The following is a 16,222-nucleotide window of genomic DNA, read 5'->3' on the forward strand; positions in this document are numbered from 1 at the left end:
GAAGTTGTAGCAAGCAAGAGATGCCCTCAATTTCCAAGACTAAATTTTAGAGAGGTTTTCAGTACACAAGGAAACATCCAAGTCTTGTAAAAGAATGTAAGGCTCCTTTCACATGTGCTCTTTCCATTTCCGCTATTGAGTTTTTTTTTTTACTTTTTTCATTGTCACATTCCAAGGGCTATAATTTTTTTTTTACCTTTTTGCATTGATGTAGTCATATGAGGGCTTATTTTTTGCAGGTCAAGTTGTAGTGTTTAATGGCACAATTTGGGGGTACACTCATTGATTAACTTTTTTGGGAGAATGAAAAAAGAAAATAAATTCCGCCATTGACTTTTTACATTTTTAATTTTACATTGTTAACTTTTCAAAATAAATAACATAACTTTACTCTCTGGATGACTACAATAATTGTAATACCAAATATATGTATTTTTTCTACTATATTTGCACAATAAAACTGCTTTAAAAATAAATAAATATGTTTTTGTATCACTATATCCCAAGACCTTTAATGTTTTTATTTATTTTGACAAAGCGGTGCTAGAGCTTAATTTATTTGAAGGACAACTTGTAGCTTTCATTGTTACTATTTTGGAGTGTATAAGACATTTTGATTACATTTTATTCCGTTTTTTTATGGCATATAAGCAATAAACAGAAATTCTGGCTTTGTTTTCGCCCTTTTTTGTTTTACTTGTTCACTGTGTGGGATAAGGCTACTTTCACACTTGCGGCAGAGTTATCCGGCAAGCAGTTCCGTCGCCGGGACTGCTTGCCGGATCAGGCAATCTGCATGCAAACGGACAGCAGATGTGGATCCGTCTCACAAATGCATTGCAAGAACGGATCCTTCTCTCCGTTTGTCATACGTACAAACGGATCCGGCATTGCGGTATTTTTAATGCCGGATCCAGCACTAATACATTTCAATGTAAATTAATGCTGAATCCGGCATTCTGGCAACTGATCCGGAATTTTGGACGGAGATAATACCGCAGCATGCTACAGTGTTTCCTCCATCCAAAACGCTGTTCAATGACTGAACTGAAGACATCCTGATGCATCCTGAACGGATTTCTCTCCATTTAGAATGCATGGAGATGAAACTGTTCAGTTCTTTTCCGGTATTGAGTCCCTATGACGGAACTTAGTGCTGGGAAAGAAAAATGCTAGTGTGAAAGTAGCCTAAATAATGCGATAATTGTATAGTTCAGGGTGTTATGGATGTGGTGATACCAAACATTTGAAATGTGTATTTTTACTTGGGAATCTTTCTGGGGTTCTCCAGGCATTTCATCTAATTAGGGTATGGTGATAACCTGTGGGGGAAAGTTCTTCTACATAGTACTTACCCTCCCTTGCTCCACCCACCCTGCCATCACCACTGTACTGGCGCTTGCTGCAAGCTCTTCTGCCCGGTTCCCAACCGAATGTGGGCCCTTTTTATTTTTCTTGTCAGCTGCTTCCCTCCACAGGCTAACACCATATGCTAACCAGACAAAATGCCTGGGGAACCCCATCATAAAACATTAATTCCTAATTTTACCATTTACTAGTCCGACAAGGGGACTATGACATGTATTTGTTTGACAATTCACATAATACACTGTATGATCTATGTGGTACACTGTAATATTATTATTTTACTCACTTATATAGCGCTGACATATTCAGCAGCACTTTACAGACATTATGACATGCTGTCCCCACTGGAAATTATCACAATCTACCGTAAGTTCCCTATCAGTAGCATATTTTTTGGACTACAAGAAGCCCCCCCCCCCCCCCCCCCCCAAAAGTGGGGGAAAAGTGGTAGTGCCCCTTATAGTCTGAATGCTAATGACCCCTTCCATTATGGAAGTGGTCATTAGCATGTGGGAGGCACAGGGAGGTGAGGGAAGTGCTGCGCAGGCTGTAGTTACGCTCCCTAGTCTTCTTCTGGGTCCTGCTGTGCAGTGTCCTTGCAGCATCAGGACGTAGTACATGTAGGCGCACAGTATGACATGAGGTCAAGTCGCAGAAGAAGCTGTGCGGTGAGTCCTGGATCTGCAGCGCCATCCAGAGCAAGCAAAGTAAGTTTATTTAATTTTTTTTAAGTGTGACAGGGGTCCGATCTGAGGCTGATGGAGGCTGGGGGGGTCTAATGGGAGGGATCTGATGGAGACTGGGGGGCTGATGGAGGTTATGATGGGAGGCTGATCTGAGACTGATGAAGGTTGGGGGGGGGGGTCTGACCTGAGGTTGATGGAGGTTGCGGGGTCTAATCTGAGGCTGATGGAGCTTGGGGGTCTGATTTTGGGTTTTAATCTTGGGTCTGATGAAGAATGGGGTCTGATAAGGGTCTGATCTGAGGTCTGCTGTAAAAAAAAAAAAATTCTTGTTTTCCGCCTCCAAATCCTAGGTGCGTCTTATTGTCCGGAGCGTCTTTTAGTCTGAAAAATATGTCTTTGCGGTGTTGGAGGAAAAACAGAGTACCAGGAGAAAACCCACACAAGGACAGGAAGACAAGGAAACTCCATGCAGATGTTGTTGGTCGGATTTGAACCAAGGACCCCATCGCTGCAAAGCACCACTGTAAACCACTGAGCTACTGCTGCTGTCAGTAGGAAGCTAACAGGATGTCTATCAGTCTGTGCCTCTGGCATTCACATAAGGCAGACCTGAGCGCCTTCCCCCTGCTGCCAAATAAAAACAGCAGTACCCCATGATCACATTCATGTGGGGCCAATGGATAACAGAGGGCGCCTCCAGCTTCTGAAACCAGTTAGATGCTGTTGTCACTATCGATTGCAGTATCTGAGAGGTTAAACAGCTTGGATATGAGGTTTCTCTCATCCTGACCATTATAGCAGACACCTGCCTCTCACTAGAGAGCTGGGCACCTGCTCCACCTAGCACAGGACACCTGTGCCGAGCTAAACCTGTCCCATATCAAGGCATATATGCAGGTTTAAAGTCCGTTGGTGACCGCCATAAAAACACATATGGGTTGTCAGAATCAGTTAATATGTTTGAATATTGTGGTGCCCTTCTCACATCCTGCAACCTCTTTAGCCTTCATTTTGTCCCACCCTGAGTGTCCTCCTCTGGACCCATCCTAAGGGCCCATTCAGATGGCCGTATGAACGGGTCTGCACCTGTTACGCAATTTTGCGGAAGGGGTGCGGACTCATTCATTTCAATTGGACCGCAAAAGATGTCTACAGCACACGGTGCATCCATAGTTCCATTCCGCGGCCCCATAAGAAAAGATGGGATGCACTGCAGTCAGCATGGCTCCACATACCTCTGACAACCTACTAGGACCTTATTGAGTCACTCCCAGCCTGTCTATCTGCTGTCCATGCTGCACACGGCGATTACTCTCGATATTAGTCATAATAATGTGACTCGACTATGTATATGCAGCTGCTATGGACCTAGGAGAAGATGGGGCTTAGTTCTGGATACAGTAGCTATTGCAGCAATCCTATCAAACAAGACAGGGGAGTCTACAAAGCTCATACTGCTTTATATTCTTTCAAGTGATGTGAAGGGGGTGGTGGTAGGCAATAAGCACAGGACTCCGGGATGCAGAACCAGAAACAGCAGGGGGACCCATTTTGATTTGCCATGGGGCCCCCCTGTCATTAAAGATGGATATACATTCATGATCAGTGGACATCTGACTACTGGGTTCCACATGGACCATGAGAATGGGGATCAGAACCTTTTAGTATTTCCTCATATCAGCACCATTCCCTTTCAGGCACTGTATGCAAAACTGCACCACAGTACCATTCATCCCAATGTATTCGTCGGAGTTGCAGTACTTGGCCATGGCTGGGGAAGTGCTGTGCAAGGCAAAACTCAAAGGGCTATGAGCCCTTTTATTCATATTAATGTGTCTAGTGAGTCCCAGCAATTGGACCCTACTGTGTAGCAAGTGATGGAATATCCTACCTTTACTCCATCAACATTTACAGGCCAATGATCGACTGACCAGTCGTGCTTTTGACGACTGGTTCCAGATCATTGCCCCATGCTCATTTGTCATCAATTTCATCATTAGTTTCCGGCACCACACATCGCCTTGTGTAAACAGGGACGTGCTGCCGACAATAATGAAACTGTATGTGCAAGAATGATCGCACTAATGATTGTTTGGACTCGTAGTACAATGATTGATCCAAGTAAATGGGATGGGTCTTATCTGATTTTCCTACTCTAAATCCTAGTTGCATCTTATAGTCTGGTGCATCTTATAGTCTGAAAAACATAGTAGTTAACACAGTATGATGTAAATTAAAGACCCATCACAAGGGATTTTATAAAGTCAGTATGCAGGTGTTTGCATTGCTGTGGTTTGTATCAAATTTATGAAATGTCATAGGATGTTTGATAAAGTTGGTGCATCTTTAAAGGGGTATATCAGTTTCATGATACTGATGACCTCATCAATGTTTACCTGCGTGCTATATACATTGTAGTGGCGGTGGAGTGTAAATACTGTGCCTGTGCCCATCACCGCCATGCCCGGGCATAGTGTATCACAGTGGGTTGTGCACTGTGCCTGCCTGGGCATGGCAGAAAGGTGCACAGGTGTGGGATTTCGGACACAGAAGAAAGTTACGTCAAAGAGATATAGGACTGGCTGTAGGATAAACAGGGGAGCAGTTAGCTAGAAGTAACGCCGGAGGGCCTGGCTGCTTCCTGCAAAGACACTGCCTCTGAGAACTTACGATTCCTGATTACCAGCAACGTCATGTATGTCTGCCCCACAGAGCAGTGTGAGCAGTTTATACATGTCAAGTTGGTGACAGACTCCATGATAGTTCAACAGTATACCAGCTCATTTCTGGAGCACAGACCGCCTGGAGATTTATTGAGAGGCCTTTGCCTTTTAATAAGCTTGGTACATTCTGCCCCGATGGCATTGGTAGCACCAGTTTTAATATATGTCTTCATCATGCGCATCCGTTCACAGCCAGTCCAAACTATGGACGCGCCAGAACCAACAATGGGTATGACTTTAATAGGAGCAGTGCTGTAGCAGTGAGCGCTTGTCACAGCCTATGGTGTACGCTGTGACACTGTTGCCACACTTGCGGTTGCCCGCGGCAACGTATTGCTGTGAGAGCATGTGGTGGCAGTGTCTCGGCCTTCTGGGTGATTGCCGTGACAAGGTTGCCACGCATGCTGTTGCCGGTGGTTAAGTTGTAGCCTTCCTCTGTCTGGTGCTGTAAGGGTTAACTCCCTGACTGGGTGTGGTCACTTGGCTTACATCTTCTGTGGTTTCCTGGCTGGAGTCAGTTGTACTTCAGCTGTTGTTGGTGCTGGAGCTCTGCTCCAGTCCAGGGTGTTCCATCTGTCCAGTGAGGGCCACCCTTGTGCTCATTTATGTCATCCCGGTGTCTCCTTCCCTTCCTGTCCCTAATTTGTATGGTGTGGGTTATGTTCAGGGTGTTTGTATGTCTAGTTTGGTGTTACATGTCTGGTGGTGTTTGGTGTCATGTTTACTAGACATTCCCCTGTCTCATGTTATTACAGCTATGGTGTCCTGAGTTCCTGTGTGGTTTGTGGTGTGTGCTGTGTCCTCTAATGTTGGTGTGGACAGCAGCACTTGTGCACGGGTTCCAGTCAGTGTGTCTGTGGCAGGTAAGTGTGTTATGGGTTTTGCTTACCTGCCATCTCCTCATGCTGTATGTGTTCCCCTCTCCTTGCAGCCTGGCCTCAGATAGAGACTCCTGTTCCTCCATTACTGGGATGAACAGGTCGTCTCTTCCCTGCTCCTTGGTGAGGGATTACCAGGTCGACTTAGGGTCTCTAGGTATCCTGAGTATGAGTCGTCCTACCATCGGGGTCCGCTCATACAGTGAGGAGTCAGGGAGAGGATTAGGGATGTTGTAGGAGGTGACCTGCTCACTTATTACTCCTTTTTGGCCAGGCTGCTACCCTTTTACACTGCACAGTGGGGGGTTTCCCCCACCCCCCGCCGTGACAGCGCCCTCCAGTGTCGATATTGCTGTGTAACTCCTGCTTTGACTGCCGGTGATTGAGCTACACAGAACAACTGATCAGCATTGATGCAGGTTGTTAGATCTCCGCCGATCAGCTAGTGATGACCTATCCTGAGGCCATTACTTACTAATGACTGGACAACCCCTTGAAATACACTATATGATGGTGAATGTGCTAAGGGATACAGCTTTTTGAACTGGCATGTTCCCCATGGAGAATTCAGTGCCCATATCCCTCCCCCCATACACACCCTACTAACAGTGCTATAGATGAGATTTCTGGTAATGTTCTGGACTCCACAAACAGACTCTGTTTCCTTGTAACTTACCATCCACCTTCAAGACTGAACAGGAATGAGAAATACTTCCTTGTGCCACCAGGTTGTCTCTTGGCTCCTGACAATGACTACTTGCACACCCCCACTCAGGTACGGTATTTTATAAGTTATTAATTCCTGGTTGTCCGTCAGAGATGGGATGGAACCACACTCTTTAAATGCACTTTGATATACATGCAATTATCTTATAACAACAACAATACATAATTAAGAATATGAAAATATAAAAGTATTAAAAAAAGTTACATAGATACTGATTCATAAGAATACTCTGAAATTACAAACATCGTTCAACCTCTTCGGTCTCAGTGTTTCCATTTTCATAATCCACCTAGTTTCATGCTGCAGCAATTTACGTTTGTTATCCTCAGGTGTCTTGGGCTACTTTCATACTCGTGTTTTGGGCGGATCCATCATGGATCTGCAAAAACAGATCCATTGCAATAATACAACCGCATGCATCCGTTATGAACGGATCTGTTTGTATTATCTGTAACATAGCCAAGACGGATAAGTCATGAACTCCATTGAAAGTCAATGGGAGACGGATCCGTTTTCTATTGTGTCCCCATTGACTTACAATGTGTGCCAGGACGGATCAGTTTGGCTCCGTTACGTCAAGCGGACAGCAAAACGCTGCAGGCAACGTTTAGGTGTCCGCCTCCATAGCGGAATGGAGACTGATCGGAGGCAAACTGATGCATTCTGAGTGGATCCTTTTCCATTCAGAATGCATTAGGGCAAAACTGATCCATTTTAGACCGCTTGTGAGAGTCCTGAACGGATCTCACAAATGGAAAGCCAAAACGCGAGTGTAAAAGTAGCCTTAGTTATGCACTTTGCCCCAACAAATTGGCTTTTTGGTATACCTTTCGATATATGTGGAGCGTGATGACTTGATTACATTAATAAATTGTTTGGATCTGTGGGTTTTGAATATAAAGTGGTATCAAATCCTCTGTTGTCATTTTTAGTACTTTCTAAATCCAGAAATTGTATTACTTTAGGGTGATAGTGTAACTAATATAATAATATTAGCAAAGACAGGTGCACTCTGCGGTTTTACTAAACCCTCAAACTGATTTTAAAATTGAGAGATTAGCCAACATATCCTACTATGGAGAACATGTCTTTGCCCGAGCACCGCGCCAAGGTTTCTCAAGTAGTTCGGGTCCTAACACTCACCTACCTGTGCCATATGGGCAATACCAGGGGCCAGTGGGCGAATTACAGGAGCGTGAGGTCCGACTCACAGATAACTCACCAGTTACCTCCAGCATGTAACCATGCTAGCAATGGGAGGAGGGAGGAGTCTGTGAGTCCCACTCAAGACTGCCTGATATGGCCCAGGCCTCGCAGGTGCACCTAAATGTAGCATGTGGATGGAAAACAGGCACATTTAAATTGGAGTTTATACACCTCCAGGCATCTCTATATATACAAACTGAAAAACCGGCATGGTGTTAAACAGGCAGGAAGTTCTCAAACCCATATGCAGTTGTGCATATATATACAGGGGAGCAAATCCTGCACTTGTGGCTCGTTGCTAATGACGATCCCCAGCAAAAATGCATACAGTGGAGGATGCCCATAATATTAGCAAAGACAAGTGCACTTTTCGGTCTTACTAAACCCTCAAACTGATTTTAAAATTGAGAGATTAGCCAACATGTCCTACTATGGAGGACATGTCTGAGCCCGAGCACTGCGCCAAGGTTTCTCAAGTAGCTCGGGTCCTAACACTCACCTACCTGTGCCGTATGGGCAATACCAGGGGCCAGTGGGCAAATTACAGGAGCGTGAGGTCCGACTCACAGACAACTCACCAGATAGTGTAACTGAAACTTAATATTTTCATGGCATGAGTTCAGATATTCAATAAAATCTATTAGGCATTGTTCAGTATCTTTCCAAAAAGTGGCTTTGCTACGTGGACGATGTATGAAGTTTTCCTGGTAACAAAAATATAATTCTCTTTGAACGCTGCCATGAAAATATTAGCAAAACTTGCTGCTGTGGAGGACCACATCGAAGTCCCCGGCAGCTGCAAGCAGTAGTCATCATCAAATTGAAAGTAATTCTTCGTGAGTACAAATTCCAATAGAGTCCTGAGGAAAAAGTAGCATCCTGCATGAGTGTTTCCCTCGCACATTAAAGACCTTCATATTGTGGAATGGTATAGAGGCTTTGTACGTCCAATGTACATAAATACGTGACGGGATCACTATTCGCATTTTCTAGATGTTTAAGAAAATCTGTAGTATCTACCAAACATCTATTTAATTGTTTAACTTTTTTCTGTAAAAAAGAATCTACATAAATAGATAATGGTTGTAATCAGGGGTTGGCATCCCTCTCTTCTTAAAGGTGGCCCTCAGGTTCTGGGGTACAGAGTTAAGAGCCTCTACACGGCGACTCAGCTGATCCCAAGGTTTTCAATGGGATTCAAGTCTGGAGAAAGTGCAGGCCACTCCATTTGAGGTACCCCAGTCTTGCCTATTGATGCAACCTTTATGAGCTGGCGCATTGTCGTCAATGAAGATGAAATTGGGTCTTTGTTGTTCATGCAGAGGCACAATGAATGGATTAATGATGTTATTCAAGGCCTGTCACTGTACCGTTCACAAAGTGTAGGGCAGTTCTCTATTGACTACACAGACCTGCCCACACTGTAACACCACCACCACCAAAGGCTCGTCTGGTGACAACAGTGTCTGATGTATAGCACTGTCTTTAACGTCTTCAACATCATTGGCGGACATCATTATTGCTCCATGTGAACCGACTTTCATCAGTGAACAGCACTGATGCCCGCTGGTCCCTCGTCCAGCATAGATGCTCCCTGGCCCATGCAAGACGATGATGGTCGTCTAGCACGCAGATCATGCTGGTGTAAATTGTTTCGAATGGTCTGACATGACACTTGGGTGCCTCTCACCTCCCTTAAATGTGCCTGGAGTTGTGTGGCATTCATCATCTAGTTCCGCAGGGCATTGTTCACAATTAAGCAGTCGTTAGTGTGAGATGTGATCAAAGGACTTCCACTTCTATGCATTTCTGTAACTCTTCCAGTATCTCTGTATCTCTGTTGCAACCTGCTGATGACACTCTGTGACACTGTAAACTCAGTCGCCATCTGAGAACATCCTGCTTGAAGCCTCGCAATGGCGAGGTACTGTTGATCAATTGTTAGATGTCGCCTTGGTCTCATGATGTCAAAATGTGAACAGCATGATGAGGAGGACTGTTTAAATGCCAATTCTAATTGAACCAGGAAATGTATTCCTGTTGTGAATTTTGCAGTTAACTTCACCTGTAAAGGTTAGAGTGCATTTTAGATTCATCCGGAAATGTCACCCACAAGCCAAGTATCCCTAAATTTTTGTGAGCAGTGTATATATAGTTGCGGCTTCTTATTTGTGGCAGAGGTTGGCAAGGTCATATCACAGGCTTTAGCAGTTAAAAGTCCAAATAATATTAATTTTTTCCAAAATAAATCAAAATAGTGGCATCAAAGTTATATATTCACTGGTATGAATTCCACAGAAAAAGGGACACATGAACATAAAGAAAATACCTTGCTCGTCTGGGCTCTAACTAAACATAGGTTTCCTCACCTAAAACGCTAAGCAAAACACATGAAAGATCAGTCTTTACACAGCAGATCATTTAGCTTCCAAGATTCTGACACTGAATGAGGCTCTCAGCCCTGTATTTATTCTGCCTGTAATGATCCCAGTAGCTAGCTATACCTGGGTTTGCCTTGGGCTAGAGGAAATAGTTATACTATAGTGGAGAGGGAATGGCAGGTCGCTCCATCAACCTGCTCACCATTCTATGAAAAATCCAGGTCCATAAAACACTTTAAGGCCTCCTGCACATGACTGTATACGTTTTTCAGTCCACAAATCACAGTTCTGCAAAATACAGATGCAGTCCATGTGCATCCCTCAATTTTCATAGGACCCACTGTAAATAAGCCTCTTCTTGTCCGCAAAGTGGACAAGAGTAGGACAGGTGCTATAATTTGCGGGCCATCCTCACAGATGCGGACAGTATACAGATGACATCCGTGTCCCCTCAGTTTTTTTCTGGACTTATAGTCATGAATGGGTCTGTGTAAAATACGCCAAAAAATTGGACACAGATAAAAAATACAGTCATGTGCATTGCCTCAGCTAACTACACTGTGCTGAAACCACCCAGCTTTCGTGATTCTTTTACCTCATCCAGTACGTAAGGCTGTACCCTAATTCTCCTGAGTATAGTGATATAATGATACACAGGTTGTCACTAGATGTAGTAATTACAGCCCAGAACAAAGATCCCTATTAAGCTTCTAAGCCTGCCTCCCTCCTATGACATGTAATTAGCATCTGTACATGGACATAGAGTAGTTGGTATATTTTATATTGTTAGGTGTAAGGATCCATTCACACATCAGTATTATGAATGAATTTTAAAACGTATTATTTTTCTTTCTTTTTTTAGATTCTTTGCAACCGGAAACTCATTTGCATCATTGCATTTCGAGTTTCTCCTTGGGATCTCAACAATCTCTGGGATCATCTGTCATACCGTACCTGCAAAGTCATCTAGCAGCGACTCAGAGAAGCAGTGATGCCCACCCCCAAGGCGGAAGATTGGCTTCGTATCGCCGAGGGATTTTACCAATCAGCGCAAATTAGTGTAAAGAAGCCACCACACTGTGTCCCAGTACTTTAATTACAAGTAGTATTTTTCTGTAGTGCTGACGGCCTTGGCTGACACTAATTACAGGTTTGTAATTGTTGATATCGGGGCCTATGGGAGCACTTCAGACGCCCACATCTTTAGTGCTTCCAGAATGGTCAGATCCTGGCCATGAAGGAGAGATCCACATATCCATATCAGCATTGTCCCATGTTAAGTGTCTCCTTCACTGGCTGTGGTAGATTTCTGCCCAGTGATTAAGATACTATTTTTAGTATGGGTTTTTTGGGGGAAATTTCCCGCCGTTTTTGCGGTGGTCACTGGGCAGAGTAGATATTCTGCCCAGTGATGGCCATAATTGGCTAAAGTTTAGGGCCTTTCTGGTTGCAGGATTTCTGGTAGAGATACCCGGACCCTGGCAACAAGTACCTGATTGGTGGGGGGGTTCAGTAGTGGGGCTATAATTGTCCTGGCTCCGCGGGCTGGCTTGCCTTTTGTCCGCGGCAGCCCGTGAAGCCTGGACCCACGCGCCACTCCTGGAGATGGATGCCATTCTGGCCGAACTTACCAGCCGTGCTGCGGAAGATGGTGCCCCGTCCTGGATTCGGGATTTTCTTCTTCGTATCAAGACCGTTTTAGTCTCTCCTGCCCTGTGTGTCCGGCAGCCCCCTTTGGTCCAGAGGTTCGTGTGGATGGCGGTGCAGAGGCATCCCTTTTTTCGGAAGTCCCGGTGCGGCAGGCCGAAGTGTCCAATGTGGAGCGTGCATCAGGATCTCGCGAGAGGAGCCGGAGGCAGCGAACGCAGAAGCGAAGATTCTCCCCGTCGCCTTCTGCGCATGTGCGGACGCGCATTGATGACGTCAGACGCTCCTGCGCTGCGTTCCAACGAGCCGGAAGTCTGGATGGATCGTTGGGACCTGGGCAACAGTACGCCAGGTTGCCGCAGGTGCCATCCTCCTCCCTGCAGATGCCAGGCATAGTGTGGCAGGGAGTTGTGGGACCCGCACCTGGATTACAATTTGCTGAGCAAGTGGATCCTGTCAGCCCCGCAGGACTCCCTCCTTCTGGATCTCCTGGGGCCATCGCAGCTGCAGTGCCTCAGCCTGGACCAGGTCTACACTTGGGTGAGTTCTGCTGCGCAACTGGCCCCTGTTCTGTCCTCTTTGTCTACTGTCCTGTCCTCTCTTCAAGCTCTATTCCCTTTGTCTCCCCCCCAACCCCCCCTCAGTCGGCTTTTGGTGATCCTGTCATTACTGATGTGTCTGCTGCGTGACTTGTCGCAGGTGGTGGGGGAAGGGGGGGGGGTTGGTTATGCGGACAGCATTGTGGAGCCGTTATTGGTTCTGCAGTGTTTGCCCGTGATTGACAGGTCTAAAGGTCTGTCTGAGACTTGTTTGAAAGAAGTTCTTCCCTGTCCTATCTCTCCTCTGGGTTTTCATCTTTCTACATCTGTTAAGGAAAAAATATGGAATTCTGAATATGTAGATATTTTATCTCTCTTGCCTGCATCCAAGGACTTTGTTTCAAAACTGGATCTCAGGGAAGAGAGATCTGAGGGGGATAGGCTCTGTCCTGTTCCTCGTTCTTTTAATAACTGTCTCCAGGCATTTTGTATTTTTGCCAGCGTGGCTGGTAAGAAACATCCTGAGAAGTTTTCGGGCTTGTTTCAGCACGTGGACATTTTACTGGAAGCTTACAAAAGCTTTGTTGGCTTTGGTTGGTTTCAGTATGATGAGAATTTCAGGCAGAAATTGGCGGTTTATCCTCAGTAGAATCACTGACGTTAACCCAGAAGCCTTCCCCTTCTGGGGGTTTGTTGAAACGTGGTCTTTGCTTTGCTTACAATGAGTCGCAGTGCAAATGGCCTGCAAGTTGTAAGTATAAGCATGAATGTGCCTTTTGCAGCGGGAGTCACCCTCTTTCCAGTTGTTTTAAGAAGGCGAATTTGCCGTCGCAACCGACGGTGAAGTAATTTCTTTCCAAAAGCTTGGACGCCGGTAAACTTAGCGAAAATGCTGCCTTTGTTAAACAGGTTTCCAAATCGGCAGATAGCTGATTTGTTGATGGCTGGTTTTTCAGACGGCTTCATTCTGCCTACATTTTCGGGACAGGGCTGTACTCTAAGCTACTCTAAGATACAGAAAGAAATTAATGCTGACAGGATTTCTGGTCCTTTTTTGGTGCCGCCTTTTGAGGATTTTCGTTTATCTCCTCTGGGGGTGGTACCAAAAAAGGAGCCTATTTCTTTTCGGATTAATTATCATGTGTCTTATCCGTTTGGTAATTCTCTGAATGATGAGATTGATAAATCTCTGTCGCGTGTTTGTTATTCCACATTTGATATGGCGGTTTCGGTTGTTAAATCATTTGGTAAAGGGGCCTTGGTGGCTGAGGCCTCATGCACACGACCGTTGTGTGCATCCGCGGCCATTGTTCCGTTTTACGTTTTTTTTCGTGGACCCATTGACTTTTAATGGGTCCGTGGAAAAATCGGAAAATGCACCGTTTGGCTTCCGCGTCCGTGATCCGTTTTTCCAGTCCGTGAAAAAAATAAGACCTGTCCTATTTTTTTCACGGACAATGGTTCACGGACCCATTCAAGTCAATGGGTCCGTGAAAAATCACGGATGCACACAAGATAGTCATCCGCTTCCGTGATCCGTGTCCGTGATCCGTGTCCGTTTTTCCTATCATTTTCAATGCAAACTTGACGTAGTTTTTTTTTTCACTTTTCATGTCCGTGGATCCTCCAAAAATCAAGGAAGACCCAAGGAAGAAAAAACGGTCACAGATCACGGAACAACGGAAATCCGTTTTGCGGACCACAAAAAAAACGCTCGTGTGCATGAGGCCTAAGGCTGATATTCAGTCTGCATTTAGGCTTCTTCCAATTCACCCTGCTGCATTTAATTCATTAGGTTTTTGTTTTGAAGGCGCTTTTAATTTTGTTAAATGTTCACGAATGGGGTGTTCGATTTCGTGTTTTTATTTTGAGTCTTTTTCCACCTTTTTTGAATGGGTTGTTGCAGTGCGCTCCATGAAAGGAGGCATGGTGCATTATCTGGATGATTTATTATTTGTTGGTCCAGCTGATTCATCTGTTTGTCAGAATGTTCTTGTGTTTGTTCAGAGTTTGGCGTTCCCTTAGCTTCTGAGCAGGCGGTGTATCCTTCTAGTTGTGTTGAATATTTAGGGATAGTTATTGATTCATGTGTTGGGGAGTTTCGTTTACCAAAAGAGAAGATTGTAAAAGCAGTTTTGTTAATTAGGAATTTTTTTGTTGCGGCATAGTGTTACTGTTAGTAAAGTTCAATTGTTGCTAGGTATATTAGCATTTTGTTGCAATCAAGAGTTTTTTGTTCTGGTCGTATTGTGGGATTCCGCAATTCTTGTTTCCATGTATCTTTATGCAAGGACGTCAAAGATTACCTTTTAGTCTGGTTGAGTTTTTTGCAAGATTTTATTGGTAAGTCTTTGTGGCAAGATGATTTTATAGACGCGGTACAGCTGAATCTATTTACAGATGCTGCAGGTAGTTCTGGCGCTTTTTGGGAAGGTCAATGGTGCGCAGCTGCGTGGCACGAATCTGCGTGGCACGGATTTTCTTTTTGTCTTGTTGATTTGGAGAGTGGAGAGGCTGGCCTGTATTTTCATGATGGTACTCACATTTCTGCTATCGGTTGTGATATTCTGAACTTTAATCTTCAGGCTATGGTTGAAATAGCTGTTGGTCGGGTGGGGCCTTTGCCGCTTGTTTGAAGCAGCTTGGGCCTAGTGGGTGGTTTTACATAGGTCATCCTGTGTATAGGATGGACTCTGAAGTTATTATTATAGTTTGAGTCTGAGTTTATGCCTAGGCTCTAAAATGTGTTATTAGTTACTGGTTATTTATCAATTATAAACAGGCCTTGGCCATTGGTCAGCTCCACTTTCTTTGTTATGTTTTTATTTATATTAACCACCTGCCATCTGGGCCATTTGCCCCCTTCCTGACCAGGCCAAATTTTGCAAAACTGACATATCTCACTTTATGTGGTAATAACTTTGGAATGCCTTTATTTATCCAAGTCATTCAGAGATTGTTTTCTCGTGACACATTGTACTTCATGATAGTCATAAATTTGAGTCAAAATATTTCACCTTTATTTATGAAAAAAAAACAAATTTACCCAAAAATTTGAAAAATTCGCAATTTTCTAAATTTCAATTTCTCTGCTTTTAAAACAGAAAGTGATACCTCATAAAATATTTATTATTTAACATTCCCCATATGTCTACTTTATGTTGGCATCATTTTGGAAATGTCATTTTATTTTTTTAGGACGTTAGAAGGCTTAGAAGTTTAGAAGCAATTCTTCAAATTTTTAAGAAAATTGCCAAAACCCACTTTTTAAGGACCAGTTCAGGTCTGAAGTCACTTTGTGGGGCCTACATAGTGGATACCCTCATAAATGACCCCATTGTAGAAACTACACCCCTCAAGGTATTTAAAACCGATTTTACAAACTTTGTTAACCCTTTAGGCGTTCCACAAGAATTAAAGGAAAATGGAGATCAAATTTTTAAATTTCACTTTTTTGGCAGATTTTCCATTTTAATCAATTTTTTTCTTTAACACATCGATAGTTAACAGCCAAACAAAACTCAATATTTATTACCCAGATTCTGCGGTTTACAGAAATACCCCGCATGTGGTCATAAACTGCTGTATGGGCACACGGCAGGGCGCAGAAGAAAAGGAACTCCACATGGTTTTTAGATGCCATGTCCCATTTGAAGCCCCCGATGCACCCTTACAGTAGAAACTCCCAAGAAGTGACCCAATTTTGGAAACTAGGGGATAAGGTGCCAGTTTTATTAGTACTATTTTTGGGTACATATGATTTTTTGATCATTCATTATAACACTTTATGGGGCAAGGTTACCAAAAAATTGGTTGTTTTAGCACAGTTTCTATTTATTTATTTTTACAGCGTTCACCTGAGGGGTTCAGTCAAGTGACATTTTTATAGAGCAGATTGTTACGGACGTGGCGATACCTAATATGTATACTTTTTCTCATTTATTAAAGTTTTACACAATAATAGCATTTTTGAAACAAAAAAATTATGTTTTAATGTGTCCATGTTCTGAGAGCTATAGTTTTTTTATTTTTTGAGAGATTTTCTTATGTAGGGGCTCATTTTTTGC

At 43.9% G+C, this 16,222-nt stretch overlaps 1 long non-coding RNA gene across 1 annotated transcript in view; it reads right to left on the minus strand.

The window, feature by feature from the left end:
* LOC120999010 overlaps positions 1 to 16,222 on the minus strand; it is a 141,782-nt gene that overhangs the window by 2,544 nt on the left and 123,016 nt on the right. The window lies entirely within an intron of this gene.

This window comes from Bufo bufo, chromosome 4, assembly GCF_905171765.1.
Source record: "Bufo bufo chromosome 4, aBufBuf1.1, whole genome shotgun sequence".
Lineage (NCBI taxonomy): Eukaryota > Metazoa > Chordata > Amphibia > Anura > Bufonidae > Bufo > Bufo bufo.